The sequence below is a fragment of the Charadrius vociferus genome, unplaced genomic scaffold (genome assembly GCF_000708025.1).
Source record: "Charadrius vociferus isolate BGI_N301 unplaced genomic scaffold, ASM70802v2 scaffold300, whole genome shotgun sequence".
NCBI lineage: Eukaryota > Metazoa > Chordata > Aves > Charadriiformes > Charadriidae > Charadrius > Charadrius vociferus.
The window spans coordinates 453436-466834 of record NW_009646513.1 but is presented as its reverse complement, the minus strand read 5'-3'; the positions used below and the strand labels follow the sequence as shown (position 1 = coordinate 466834).

Sequence of the window (13399 nt, the reverse complement as noted above, 5' to 3'; positions counted from 1 at the left end):
TTTGAAACAAAATCCCTATGGGGATCCCTTGATCTTCATATACAACTTTCTTAAATACCATTTCAAGACTCTTGTATAAACCGTGTTATTCATGTAGAAGCGATTCTTCTCATCTGGAAGGCTCCACGTGTGTTTTGTGCATTCATACACAAGCCACCCCAAGGGTTGACTTCAACCATTACCTCTTGAACTGGACAGGCCAGTAACATACGCAAAAATTTCAGAAGGATGCAGAAAACCATTTATCCAATAAGAACATGAAAATTTTCATTAGTTAGGACATAAGTTACACAAGGTGGTGTTTGATAAGGGAGGGACCCTGCCAGTGATTTATGTCCTTAAATCATAATACTAATAGTATTGATAGTGCTTGGAAATTGAACTGTTATGATCAATGATCACTACCTGGCCTGGTGTTAACAGAAACAGAAAAGGCTTTGCAAACCACAATGCTGTTTGGCTCACCAACATAAACAGGCCCATATTATTTACATGGATTCACAAAACCATCACTTCTGAAAATGTTCTTAAAGCCTGGAAGCTTCACAAATTTTAGCATAAATGGTTCTTCAGCCAAAGCATACTAGATATCTGAGGTCAAAGTCACTCACATGCCAAGCGCAATGATGGACCTCCCAGCTTGGGACTGTGACACTGTATAGCCCACGTCACCTCGGCAGTACATCAGAGCCAATAAGCCCTGACTTTCAGCCAGACTTATTAGCCTGACTGCTGTGTCAAGCTATCAAGGCATCCAAATCAAAGCTGGCTCACCTCCAGATAACTCAGGTGTCTCAGCACCACACTTCCCCACTCTCTGTTGCCAGTGTTAGCAATGGCAGGATGAGACCGGGTTCCTCAGCATCCATTGGCATAATGGTACCACATGCAGGCTTTAAAGATGCTGAATTCATTTTAAACCAAATCCCTACTGTAATCTTACCATGATGCAGCTGTCACTGGCCTGTAATTTCTTTGAAACCGGATTGATTTATTCATATCAGACCTAAATCAGATTACAGTTAAAGTAGTCACTTTAGCTGCATTCTCTGAACTTATTCCCAAAGTGTCTTTACTGTTTTACTCAGAAATTAAAGCAGAAGGATTTACAACATCTGATCAGAGTGGGACCGTAAACTGATTCTATGCATTTTGAACATACAACGTGATTAAACCTTAAGTTTGAAGTGGGCTACAACCCTGTCCCAATAAGAACCATTTTATGACACTGAGTAATTTAAGAACTCAGCTGTTTACTACAGTCACATTTTCCTAGAAGCAATACATCCCTGAAGCATTGCATTGAGGACAGAGCTTCCAGTTTACTTGCTAACCAATAAACTACAGAAATCTATAGTTGCTTTATACTTATGGTTAATATTTCTTTTCATATGTGACTTGGAGGCTTCAGATATTAAACAGATCAGAAAGGATCCAGGATCAGATGAAAAGCCTCTGTGGTTGATCCCCTTTGTGTGCATCTCAGTTTTGCAACACCCCGTAGCACAGCTGCTCAGTTTGACCATCAAAAAGTCATTATGGTTCCCAACACTTATGAGCTAGGATGGAGTGACATCAAACTTAAAAGGATACTTTCTCTTACCTCCACATATATTTCACATGAGTTCTAAGAACTTGAAGTAACAACAGGGAGAAGAGTGACAGTATTAGAAAGAAGTCACATTTTTTGTAAAAGAGATCAATTATTTCATTCTCTAAATCTCCTGAATTTAGCAGGAAATACCACAAAAGTATTCAGATGAAATGTAAAATAGAGACGTTGTATGAAGCAGTTAGAACCTCGCTTCCTCTATATGCAAATATCTTAAATCTGAGCCACAATGTCTCCTTACTAAACTAATTCAATTTGAGTATTCCTAGAAGCGGCTCAGCTGACGTAAATCAGTGTAACGTAAATTCCATGGATTCCATGGAATTCAATAAATTTACGTTAGTTAGAGCCCATAACTAGTGTATATCTTGTGAATCAACACAAAATCTGCAAGCCTGAGGGCAAAATCAGCACACTTGAGATTACTCAGCAAAATAGTCTCAGGATCCAAGGCTCACATGGTAAGGAGAGAGCAGAATTCATACGACAGAAACAGCATGCTCCAACTTTTTGAAACAGCCATCCACCTTACCATGACTGCCATAGTCTAGTGTAGGCTGGGTGAGCCTTCCCGTGGAGAGAGCTTCCTGACTTTGATATCCCACAAATGGTAAGTCAAGAGGAAGGAAGTCAAGAGCTGGTAGAGTTAAACTAGCTTTTGTGAGCTTTCTTTTCCTCTATGGTAGTATAAACATTTCTTATTCAAATCGTATTTCTGGCAAAGTGTTAATAACAGCTTTACAATAAAATCATGGCCTGTTTGATTCTGTCTTCAAAGGAAAATGTGTTGTACTGATTTAAGAACAAGATGGGAAGTTCAGGGTAGGGAACGTAAAATGTTCTTCTAAATATTGTGTCACTTACTTAAACAGCTTAGTGGATTACTGTGCTTGGCTTGCTTACCTCTAAAATAAAAGCTGGCTCTTTTCCAAAGAGCTGTGTTAAAGTCTTGCATCTTCTGCTATTAGTAATAGCTACCCTAAGCGTATGTAGAAATGTTGATCCTTAAGTATTTTATATGATATAAATTGATACACAGGAAGACTCTACTAAAGCAGCTAGTTGAGCAACTGATGTATAATAGAGAGAGTCTTCTTACAGAGCTGATGCAGAAGGCACAACTGCAGTCAATACCCCAGAGATGTTTCAGGGCAGATTTTAAGCAGCAGTTAGGTAGCTGCAATCTAGCAACTAAGATTTTAAGCAGCAGTTAGGTAGCTGCAATCTAGCAACTACCTCACTCTTTATGACAAGAGAGTGGAGTTAGTGACTTGAGCACATGGTAAGAACTCAGAAGACCCATTCTAATTGGAACTCTGTCTCCATGAAACTGTGCTCTCAGAAAAGTGCTACAATTTGCCTTTAAACCATGGTTTCACCAACTAGAAAAAGATAAAATAGTGCTTACTTTTCTAACACGAGTGTCCTATAAGAATCCACGTCTGTACAATTTTTTAACAAATATATAGACAAAAAGTTTAACAGATTTTAGTAAAATCAAATGATGGACTACAGTGGCAATTCAACAATGTGCAGAGATACACAAAGAGTTTAAGAAAATTAAGGGCTACATAAATTCTTGGATTTGTAAAGATAGTTTAGACTATAGTTCAGGACAAACGTAGAGAAAAGAGAAGAAGATACGCAGAATAATCCCTGTTTTATTTATCCACCTTTTTTGAAAACAAGCTGCTGTCAGAACAGGCTTTTACTAGAACAGAGCCTCATCCAGGTGTGTCTGTTAAATTATATCAAAGATGATTTAATCTGCCTCAGTGAAAGCAATGATGAATATCCATTCACATGCATGCACTAAATTAGACAGGTAACCTCAAAGGAGCAGGTACCCTCAAACAAACACACGAGTATTTTGACACAGGCCTTACCCCAGTAAGAAGATGCCAGTGGGGAAAGAAAGGTGAGTTCCTGTTTGTTTGGATAAGTTTCAAAACAAAGCAATTGAATATACTCATGTTGCAAGTCAAACTAAAATGTTACCATCCGTACAGTTGTTCACCTCCCCGAGAGTATCACACTCCCTGCACTTGATGTACTGACGAACAGTACAGGCAGACCTCCCATTGGCATGTGAGGAGCTTAAATACCTGAGATTTCTGCTAATATTCATGAGAATTAAGGAATCAAAACTCTTACTCACTGACCGGCAGGAAGACTGGGGCAAAGCTCAACCCAACAGAAGCAGTTGGCAGTTGGACTAGGTGACCGTTGTAGGTTCCCTCCAACTGAAATATTCTATTCTAAAGCAAAACGCTGTAATGTAAAACACTGGAGCTATTGAAATGATGCACCATAAGACATTGTTTCAGGTTAAAAATTGCCCTTTATTACTGCAGGTATGCTTTGCTTTAGGAGACTGATGTTTCTAAGAATAAGTTAGACTGATTTCTGCCAGAAATATTTAGGTATAGTTGGCCTTGCTTTACAGCAGCAGGGTGAGCTAGATAGCCTGTTATGATTCTGTGAAAATAGTTCGTACAGCCACCTCAGAAGGACAGCTTCAAATCAGCCAAAACGCTGAGAGGATGTTCAACTGGCTTTTGACTATGAAAATGTTAAGCATGGCTTTGCCACGCTGACCTATATCCTGGCAACTATCTTACCCAGTATGCCAAGAACGCAGGAGATACCGAAGAAACCTAGTTTTAGAGGAGAGTTTCTCAACTGGTTTAAACCAAAAACATTTTTTTTATATTAACATACCCTCCTCTGTGGTATTGCTGTGACAATTTTTATCTGTGAAAAAATGTAAGTCAGGTTTAATGGAATGTCTTATTTAGTACTTTTTTTTCTTCCATGTTCCTATGTTACATGAGCACACAGGAATCTATGTACATTTTAATGAGAGTATAATAGTGTATTCTTGACACATCTGATGCAAGCGTTGCTTCCACAGGATTCAGCACAGAATTAGACTGAAGCCATATACACTTATGCATTCATAAACCCAGCTGGCTTTAAGTTGATCAAAAATGAAACTGGACATTTCATCTCCCATTTTAGTGGGTCCCTCCAAATAAGACAACAAAGTACTTTCAGCTGAAATAAAAAGGTTCTTTGATGTGCATCTGAAGGTAAGTACCACTGTATTTCTCAAAAATCCTCGTAATATGATGGGAGTTTTCTTTAAAGAATGGAAATTACGCTTTTTTCAAACATTTACATAGTCAAGCACTAAAAATTTCCCATGGAGTCTTCCTTATCTTTGTCTTAAAATTAGAATTTTAGTTTGAATTATACAGCAATCTTATCATGCAGTCCTGTTTCGCTGAGAAAATTCATGAGCAAATCATACTCCCTACAGCTTTCACAAGATCCTACATTGGGTTATCAGCACTTGTACAGCCTTCCTGTAGTACTACTTAATAAGCCAGCATTTCCTCTTGAAGTAATTTAGAAATACAATATTTTTTCAAGTGTATGAAGTTGCAGGACAGAGATCTGGAGCACCAAGGCTTGGAAACGTCTGTGAGGTGCTAGCAAAATCCACTATAGCTTCCCTGAAGTGGCCACTAAAAGTAGGTGGACCTACCTTCTCTGAAATGTATTGCAAAGGACTGGGGGATGAAGGGACTCCACTGTCCATAATTGTTTTAGCATCCTAGCAGGAGTGTCATTTACTTTGTTTTCACTTGACAGAGTATTCTAGCTGTTTGGATTCCTGAAAGGGCCACACACTGAAGTTAACATCAAAAGACTTCCTGATTGAACAGCGTGGAAAGGCAGAAAAATGAGCAGCCCACCAGTAGATAATATATGATCTTGCACTCCAAGGCTCTGGCTCATCTCCAAAGAGAAGTTCCTGGGGAATATGGGTATCTAGAATTTGCTTCCAATCTCACAACCTTCCCAGAGACTCCCCAAAGTGATTTCAGCTACTGGCTGCTTGGGCTAAGATAGCAGGGCTGTGCCTGGAAATCAGAGCAAGGATAAGAGGTATGTTAGAGGAAGAGCTGAGGCAATCAGTGTATTAAGCTATCAGCTATATGAACTTCTCATGAATATGTCACAAATGGAAAATGCATGCGGGTTTATGGATGAAGGGAATTTGTACGTCCAACAGGAAGCTGGTGGTTGCTATACGCGTGACGGAAGTAATGAAACGTGGATGTTTCTGTCCATGTGTAACCAAAAAATCATTAAGCCATTAATATTTTGCATTATGAGGACATAGCTAGTCATTTCCACCACCTGCTTTGCTTGCTATTCCAGCCCCCTCCCCACCCCCATTCTTCATCTCTGTCTGTTGTGTTTTTTAACAGGTTTTGTAAAGTAGAGAGAATTCATTTAACCAACACAATGAATGTTGGAATTTTACACACTGGGCACTCAAAAATCTGATGCTGGTTTAGAAAGTCTGGCTTTGAGAGCAAAAATCCCAGTAGACAATGATTGTGTCGTCCTTTGTGTTTGTGCAGCATCTTTGCATGATATGGGCTAATTAACAGGTGACATTTCAGCTGTGATCAAGAAATGGGAGACAAAATCCTGCCTCCAGGCTATGATTACATATGGGGCAGAACACTAGTATCCCTGTGGCTGTTGTTCTGGATTGAGGCATAATAATAAGCACTGCTGTCTGGGGACCACGGGATCCATACAGCCATGGATCAAGAAAACTGCTCTCAGCGCTGACATGTTTTACAGTGGTTTGGCCTTGGTCCCTCTGCATATCCCCAAGGTGTTTGACCACAAAAGGGGAATTTCACCCTACTGTTTGTACAGCACTTTGCTGCAAACTGCCATTGAAGTGAGAAGCATTACTATTACATTTACTGTTCATGAAAGCAAAGCTTGACGTATTGTTTGTTTGGAAAACGCACAAAGTGCCTCCAAGCATATAGCTTTTCACTGCAGCAGTACCCCACTGGTTAAATCTAACATTGTTTTCCCTGAAGTGGATTCTCTAATGCAGTATTAGCGCTGCTGACTTCAGCAACATCTCAGCAGTCTGCTGCAAATGCAGTCATCAGTGACAAGGCGTTCAACAAAGTGTGGAAAGAGAGACAGGTAAAGGCAGAAAGGGCAACATACATTCAATGAAAAAGATTGAATATGCTGTTAGAAAGAAAGTAGCACTGATTGCTCCCAATTGCTCCTTTCCCTGAGTGGGGTGGAGAAAAGGGAGGAGTATGTTAGGTTACAAAACTGCGTAAGAAATAAAGTCACTGTTTGCCTCCTATTATAGGATCGTGCTAGTGAAATAGAGTAGAAGTTCATATATTGAATTCTCTCTGTTGGTAGGAAGAGAAATATCAGTAATATGTGCCAGAGGGAATTATGTCTAACCATTGCTTTGCCACCCCTGACAGCAGCTTTGGGGAAAATGTCATATAAAAAGGCTTCTGTAATTTTTGTATCATTTGTCATATATTCCCAGCTACTGCTCAAAATTATGAATCTCGGTAAGTTTCCAAAAAAATCTACATAATTCTGCTTCATCAGTTATAATTGAAACATACTAATTAATAGCTCTTGGAATACACCAACTGCTTAATTGATTTGGAATGCAGTTGTTATGAGAAAACAAAAAAACACCACTGTTTTATAATGCGGCTTTCATTCTTCTTCATTAGAAAACTATAGCTTAGGCAAAAATAAAAAATCTTAAACAGCCTAAATTGTAACATGGTAGAAATTAAATCAGTCTGGTTTGAGCTAAGGCCTCTCTTTCTGCAGAAATAGCTTCCCAACTATGAGAGTCTTCACAGAGTGGTGGTGCTGATGCACTGGAGATCAGAAGAACTAAGGGGAACTTAAGCATCTTCTCTGTTCCTGGGGAGCTTCCTTAGTGGCAGACAAGAAACTTGGCTATGCAGTATGTCACCAGAATGAATCTTGCCTTCCACTGAAGGACACTGTAACTCCTACTTGATAGCAGTTTCTTCCAAAGGACAAATCTTGTGTGAAACTTCTCCAGTTTCTACTGTCCACACTACCAGAGTATCGCTGCTTCCATTTAGTTGTGTAGTGAGTAGCCTGACTTAAACCAAGTATCTGGCTATCTGGTCATTATCGTAAAGGACTGCAGCCCATAGGAAGGACCCATGCTGGAGCAAGGGAAAAGCGTGAGGAGGAAAGTGCAGCCTAGAGGAACTGTTACGATCTCACCACAACCCCCACTCCCCACCCTCCCTGCACCACATAGGGTGAGGAGGAGGAAGAGGAGTCAGGAACGAAGGAGTGAAGTTGGGCCTAGGACAAAAATAAAGGAGGAGGAAGGTGTTTTAACCTTTCTCTTTGTATCTCACTATCCAAATCTGTTTTAACTGGCAATAAATTAAATTAATTTTCCCCAAATAGAGTCTGGTTTGCCCATGATTGTAATTACTAAGTGATCTCCCTGTCTTTATCTGGAGCCACAAACTTCTCCATTTTATTTTCTCCCCCTCTCCTGTCGAGGAGGAGGAGTGAGAGCGCAGCTGGATGGGTATCTGGCAGCCAGCCAAGACCAACCCACCACAGATAGTTTGCACGGGGACAATAAAGGTGAGAACCAACTCAGACTGTATTGCTCAGCACTGGTTTTCCTCTGAGTCTCACCAGTCATGGAGCGCATATGGATTTTGGTGAAAAAGTCGTAAGTCCATTACAATCGTGTCCTGAGAATATCAATGTATAGATCAGGACTTAAACTACAGTGATGTACACGAGCTAGCTACAGAGAGAGCAAGCAGCCTTCCAACAATAATGCCTTTTTGTCACTCTCTACTGGAGTTGGGTCAATATGGAACAAAAACATTCATTTGTCTTGTTGAGTGCATTTGATTTTTTCAGTTTTTATCATCTTTTATTCTCATTCTTTCTTCCCACATATAAGCACTTTATTTCACTCATTTTCTATACACATTTAAGAAAATGGATGTTATCAGCATAAATTTGCACATAAAGCTAAATGTCAAAATCATTAAATATTTCATGCTGGCAGAAAGCGCATACACTCTAAACCAATCAAGGAAAAGTAGCAATACAATGTGGTATCTCTGTCTGACAATTTTAAAAAATATAAGAAAATCACAATCTGCTTGCAGATGTTAAATGGTTAGAAATTGGGCACTGGGTAAACTTGACTAGTTGGATTACTTATTATTCTGGTTGTGATTAGTTTAACAAGTGTGTAAAAGATTAAAAAGTCTACGCAATTACCATTCTTCTGAGCTATGCCATGTCCCTTTGCTTTGTTTTCAATGGATTTTGTGAGGCTGTTGAAAGGCTCGCTGGTATTCTATCATTTCACTTTAGCAATTCTGAACCTAGTCTCCCTAAAGAGATAGAAAAGAAGTATGTACAACCTAATTTCATTTTAGTCAAGAAAATATAGTGAGAGAGAGCGAGGAGGGTCAGAATGCCATTTTTATACTTACTGTATTTCAAAAAGCCGCTGCCATTTCTAATTGTAAATTCTTTAAAGCATGGAAGAATGGCAGTTCAAGCATCCATCTCACAAGGAGCTTTCAAAACAGGGAAAATAAAAACTCACAATGGCTGCTAAGGAAAGTAAAAACTCTGCAGGACTACAATCTCAGTGCCCTTAACCATATAAAAACCAGAAAATCTCACTATGCCAACAAATCCAATCCTAAATCAGTTTCTGTATGTGTCTTTATAAATTATAATTCTTTATTTCATAAAGAATAAAGTCTTCAGAACAAGGGCCCTAACATCAGCAGTGTTTAGAATGCAAGTGTCACTGCCTTGTATATATTACAAATAGCAGTAATCACCATATATCACTGTCTTTCAAATCATTCTGGAAACATCTGATGCTGGACAACAATAATTTTCCTTAATCTTTCATGTGAGGAACTCAAAATTATTTTTAGGCTCCTTCTTGCAGACTGATCCAACTTTCATTAGATTTCACAGAAACCAGGCTCAAGCCAAGAAAAGCTGGGTAGCTTTGTTAGCACAGTGCTGAACTTCTGTTTATAGGCCTAGCCAGTTAGCAGGACATATTTGGTTCAAAACAGTGCTGTATCAGATAGGTGCAAGTTCAGTTTCCTTGGGCTGGCCCCGCTCAGACAGCAGCGTTCAAGTCTCGCTGAATACAACGGTGTATATATAGCCTAGCCAAAACAGAAGTCGCTTAACCAAGATCATACAACAAATGACAAGGCTGGAGCAGAAATCCACTCTTCTGCTCCCAGGCTTGTGTGTTTAAAGACCTATCCAAAAGAGCTACTCCTATTTTGGATATCTGTACTTTATTTCTTTAACTTTATGTCCATTTTTGGCTTCCACACAACCTTTCATATGACTGCATATAGTTAGCAACCAGTGAGGATGAAGACGTGTTTTTCTTTCTTCAGGCTAATAGAAAAGGGAAGCAAACTCTGAATGGCACAGAAAAGGCTGTTCTATTCACCATCTTTCTCCGCTTCACTTGTCACCAAAATATTGAATGGTCACTAAATACTGACATGCTTCATTGTAACTGAGTGTTACAAGTATAGGGATATAGAAGGAGAGAATGAGTTAGCAAACTACAGCAGACAAATACTGTATCTGTATTTAAAGAATATGGGAAATATCAGTCTCTTCCTTCAATCAGTTTTGACTGATCTTTTATCTTGGTTTGAACCACAGTAAATCAAACTCCACCACATATTCAAATGTCATTTGTCCATGACACAAAATTATTATCAATGCAGTCATCTTTTCAACATCCCACTGTGATTTTCATTGCAACTTTCTAAAGTATTATCTTAATATAAATGAAAATGCTGTTCGGACTGAGTGTAAAAACGTGAACTGTAATCTCACAAATGAAAATAAGATACTGCCTAGCTGAAGACAGTGACGAATTCTTCCCTAGATCCCTTAAGAATAGGGCAAGAAATAACTGATTAATCTGTACGAAGAAGTAGAGGATTATATACTAGGAAAAAGCCTGGCTACAAGGATAGCTAAGCATGGGAACAGCCATTGCAATATTGAAAACTCCTTCATTCCAAGTATCTAAGAACAGGGCATAAAATCATCTGCCAGAAATCATTTAGGTCAGTGTTTTCAATATATGCCCTGCATACCCCTGTGGACCCAAAAAGAAAAGCTATCACTGAAGGGTAACAAAGAAAACAACTTAATGTTGTAGGCTTGTATTCATCATCCAGGTTCTGTAAATAAACTGGTGAAATGTTAAGGGTATATAAAAAAAAAATAATTCAAAATCATTCATCTTGATATTCTAGTCCAAACCCACACCAGAAAAATGCTCTTGAAATCCTTTCCCTCCCCTTCTGTGTAAGATAGGCAAACACATCTCAACATTCCTCTTTGCATCAGTTGTGCCAACTCTGTAATAATCTTTCATGAACATCTAAATATTTCAAAGCATTTCACAAATAATAGATAAACCCCTGTGACACTGAGGAAAAACAATATTGTATGTGTTCACAGTTTGTCTCATGTAAACACTGCCACAGAGATGTTAGCAAATTAATTAAATTCAAGATTAACTTTTAAACTTGATTAAAACAAGGTCTTTGTCATATGTGCATCAAGCAGATACAATGATTTGTCATCACTGTATTAGCAAATCTTCAAGTTCTTTTATGGGACATGCTCTTTTCCACTATACATGACAAAAGGCTGGTCTGTCTGTTACAAGATTAATAGACAGCCATAAATCAGACTCCTTTCTTTTGTTGGTTATAAAGGAAAAATATAATACCCATGTGTAAGCTGCTCTTGCTAATTATTTACAAGAACTTCCAGATTCTCCAGCCCCTCTGCTGTCAGAACCGCAGTCAGAGCCTGCCCACAAACCTAAAATGGACTGCCCAAGAGTTACTCTCTTGCAAACACAGCCTTAGAGCTCCTGCCTACTGAGGCTTTGCAAATGGCAGGGAAACACCAGGAAGCCCAAGGCTGGCTTGCTCAGGTATCAGCCAGAACTTATCCACTGACATTAAAAAAATCTCTGCAAAAGTCATGGTCATGGGATGCTGGGATACTTTCCCCTCCCTCCTCCCCCTCCCAGGCACTGCACTTTTCTAAGGCATGCGTGACAGCTCACTGGTCGAAAGAATGGATGTGCTAAGGCAGGACATGAACTCCAGGAACAGCTGAATGCATCTTCAATTTTTTCTTTCTGGTTTGGCTTCAGGACAGCAGTCCTCAGGGGATTCCTAGCTAACACTTACTGGCATTAACATGAAGATGCACTGCTACTGACACCATTTGTAGCACTACTTACAGAGCTGCCAAGTCCAGATGAATACTTGAGGGAGGTTTGTCTTGTGCTGGAGTGAGATTGCAAACTGCTGGAGGGCAGTTCGAATTTTGTTTCCCTTGCTTTGCTTTCTCTCTCTCCTGACCTCTCTTCCACCCTGCCCTCCTCTAAATCCATGCATCTGCTCTTGTCCCTCACTTGTCTCCAACCATTCTGGCAGCGTGGGAGGCAGCATACCCGTAACTCACTGCTTAGTTCCTCTTCTCAGCACTCAGCTACCCTCCCTGTTGCCTCCGACACTTGAGCCCAGAGCAAGAAGCCAAGCACATTCTCACGTGTGACGGGACTCATCAATGAACTTCAGATACTGGAAAATGTAAAATAGAGTAGAAGAGTATTGCAGTGAGGAGCGGGAAGAGTTGAGAGGAGATTAGAAGTGATTGACAGGGGCAAGTCCCAAATAGGGAGCCCTCCTGCTTCAAGATTGGTGACTGTGTTTGTTCCAGCACACTCACTGGCAGCAGTGCTATCATCAGATTTATGAAGCTATTTTTAGAGAAACTGAATACGGAGAAACCCAAGAAAAATTCTCACATTTCCCCTTCTGAAATAAGACTAAAACCAACAGATCACTGCTAAAATCTCTTTCCTCAACATTAGATCAGTATTTCCTGCTCTTGCTAAAATTGTGAGTTCTGGTCCATGCAGGTCTCTGCTCTGTCAAGAGCCAAGTAGGAAGCAACTACTTTTAGCTCAGGATCTTGGGGTGTAAAGATGACTTTGTGAAAAAGAGTTCCTGTCAGAAGAGATGAACATACCATTGAACAAACCATCCTATGATATGATACTGTTTTTCCTTATTAGCGGTCCTGGTTCCGGCAGGGACGGGGTTAATTCCCCCCGGAGCCGGCAGGGGGGGGGGATTGCCTCCCACGTGCCCCCCGCCCGGGCTATAAGAGGCGGTAGCCGGGGCGAGGAGCGCCGTCGCCACTCGGGGGTGCGCTGCGGTACTGTAATCACGTTTTCATCTTTCCTTTTGCTGTTCTGTTAAAGTGCATTCTTTTAACCCACGAGTTTTGCCCTGACGATTCTTTTTTCCACGACTGTGGGAGTTGTGTGAGCGACTGCGTGGTGCTTTGTTGCTGACTGAGGCGAACCACGACATTAGCTAATGTATAGGGAAACTGCTTCCTTGTCAGTATGTCACTGGCCTCCAGTACAAGCACCAAGGAATAAATAGCTGCTCTCCGGTTCTCTGCAGACTTCACCCGCTGATGAACAACAGACAGGTTGAAGCAGCGATGATGATACTTACCCATAATCTTTTTAAAGACTAATAAAAAAAATCCATTGCACCATGACATGCCACTGCATGAAATGAGGTGATTGCTTTTCCTCACCAGGAAGAGTGTGGCCAGTAGGTCGAGGGAGGTCATCTTTCCCCTCTACTCTGCACTGGTGAGGCCACATCTGGAGTACTGTGTCCAGTTCTGGGCTCCCCAGTTCAAGAAGGACAGGGAACTGCTGGAGAGGGTCCAGCAAAGGGCTACAAAGATGATTAGGGGATTGGAACATCTCTCATATGAGGAAAGGCT

The 13399-nt window shown here is 40.3% G+C and overlaps 1 protein-coding gene across 1 annotated transcript in view; it reads right to left on the bottom strand.

Moving 5' to 3' along the window:
- Positions 1-13399, bottom strand: part of KCNK10 (potassium channel, subfamily K, member 10) — a 71813-nt gene that overhangs the window by 45531 nt on the left and 12883 nt on the right. The gene's annotated exons all lie outside the window — the stretch shown is intronic.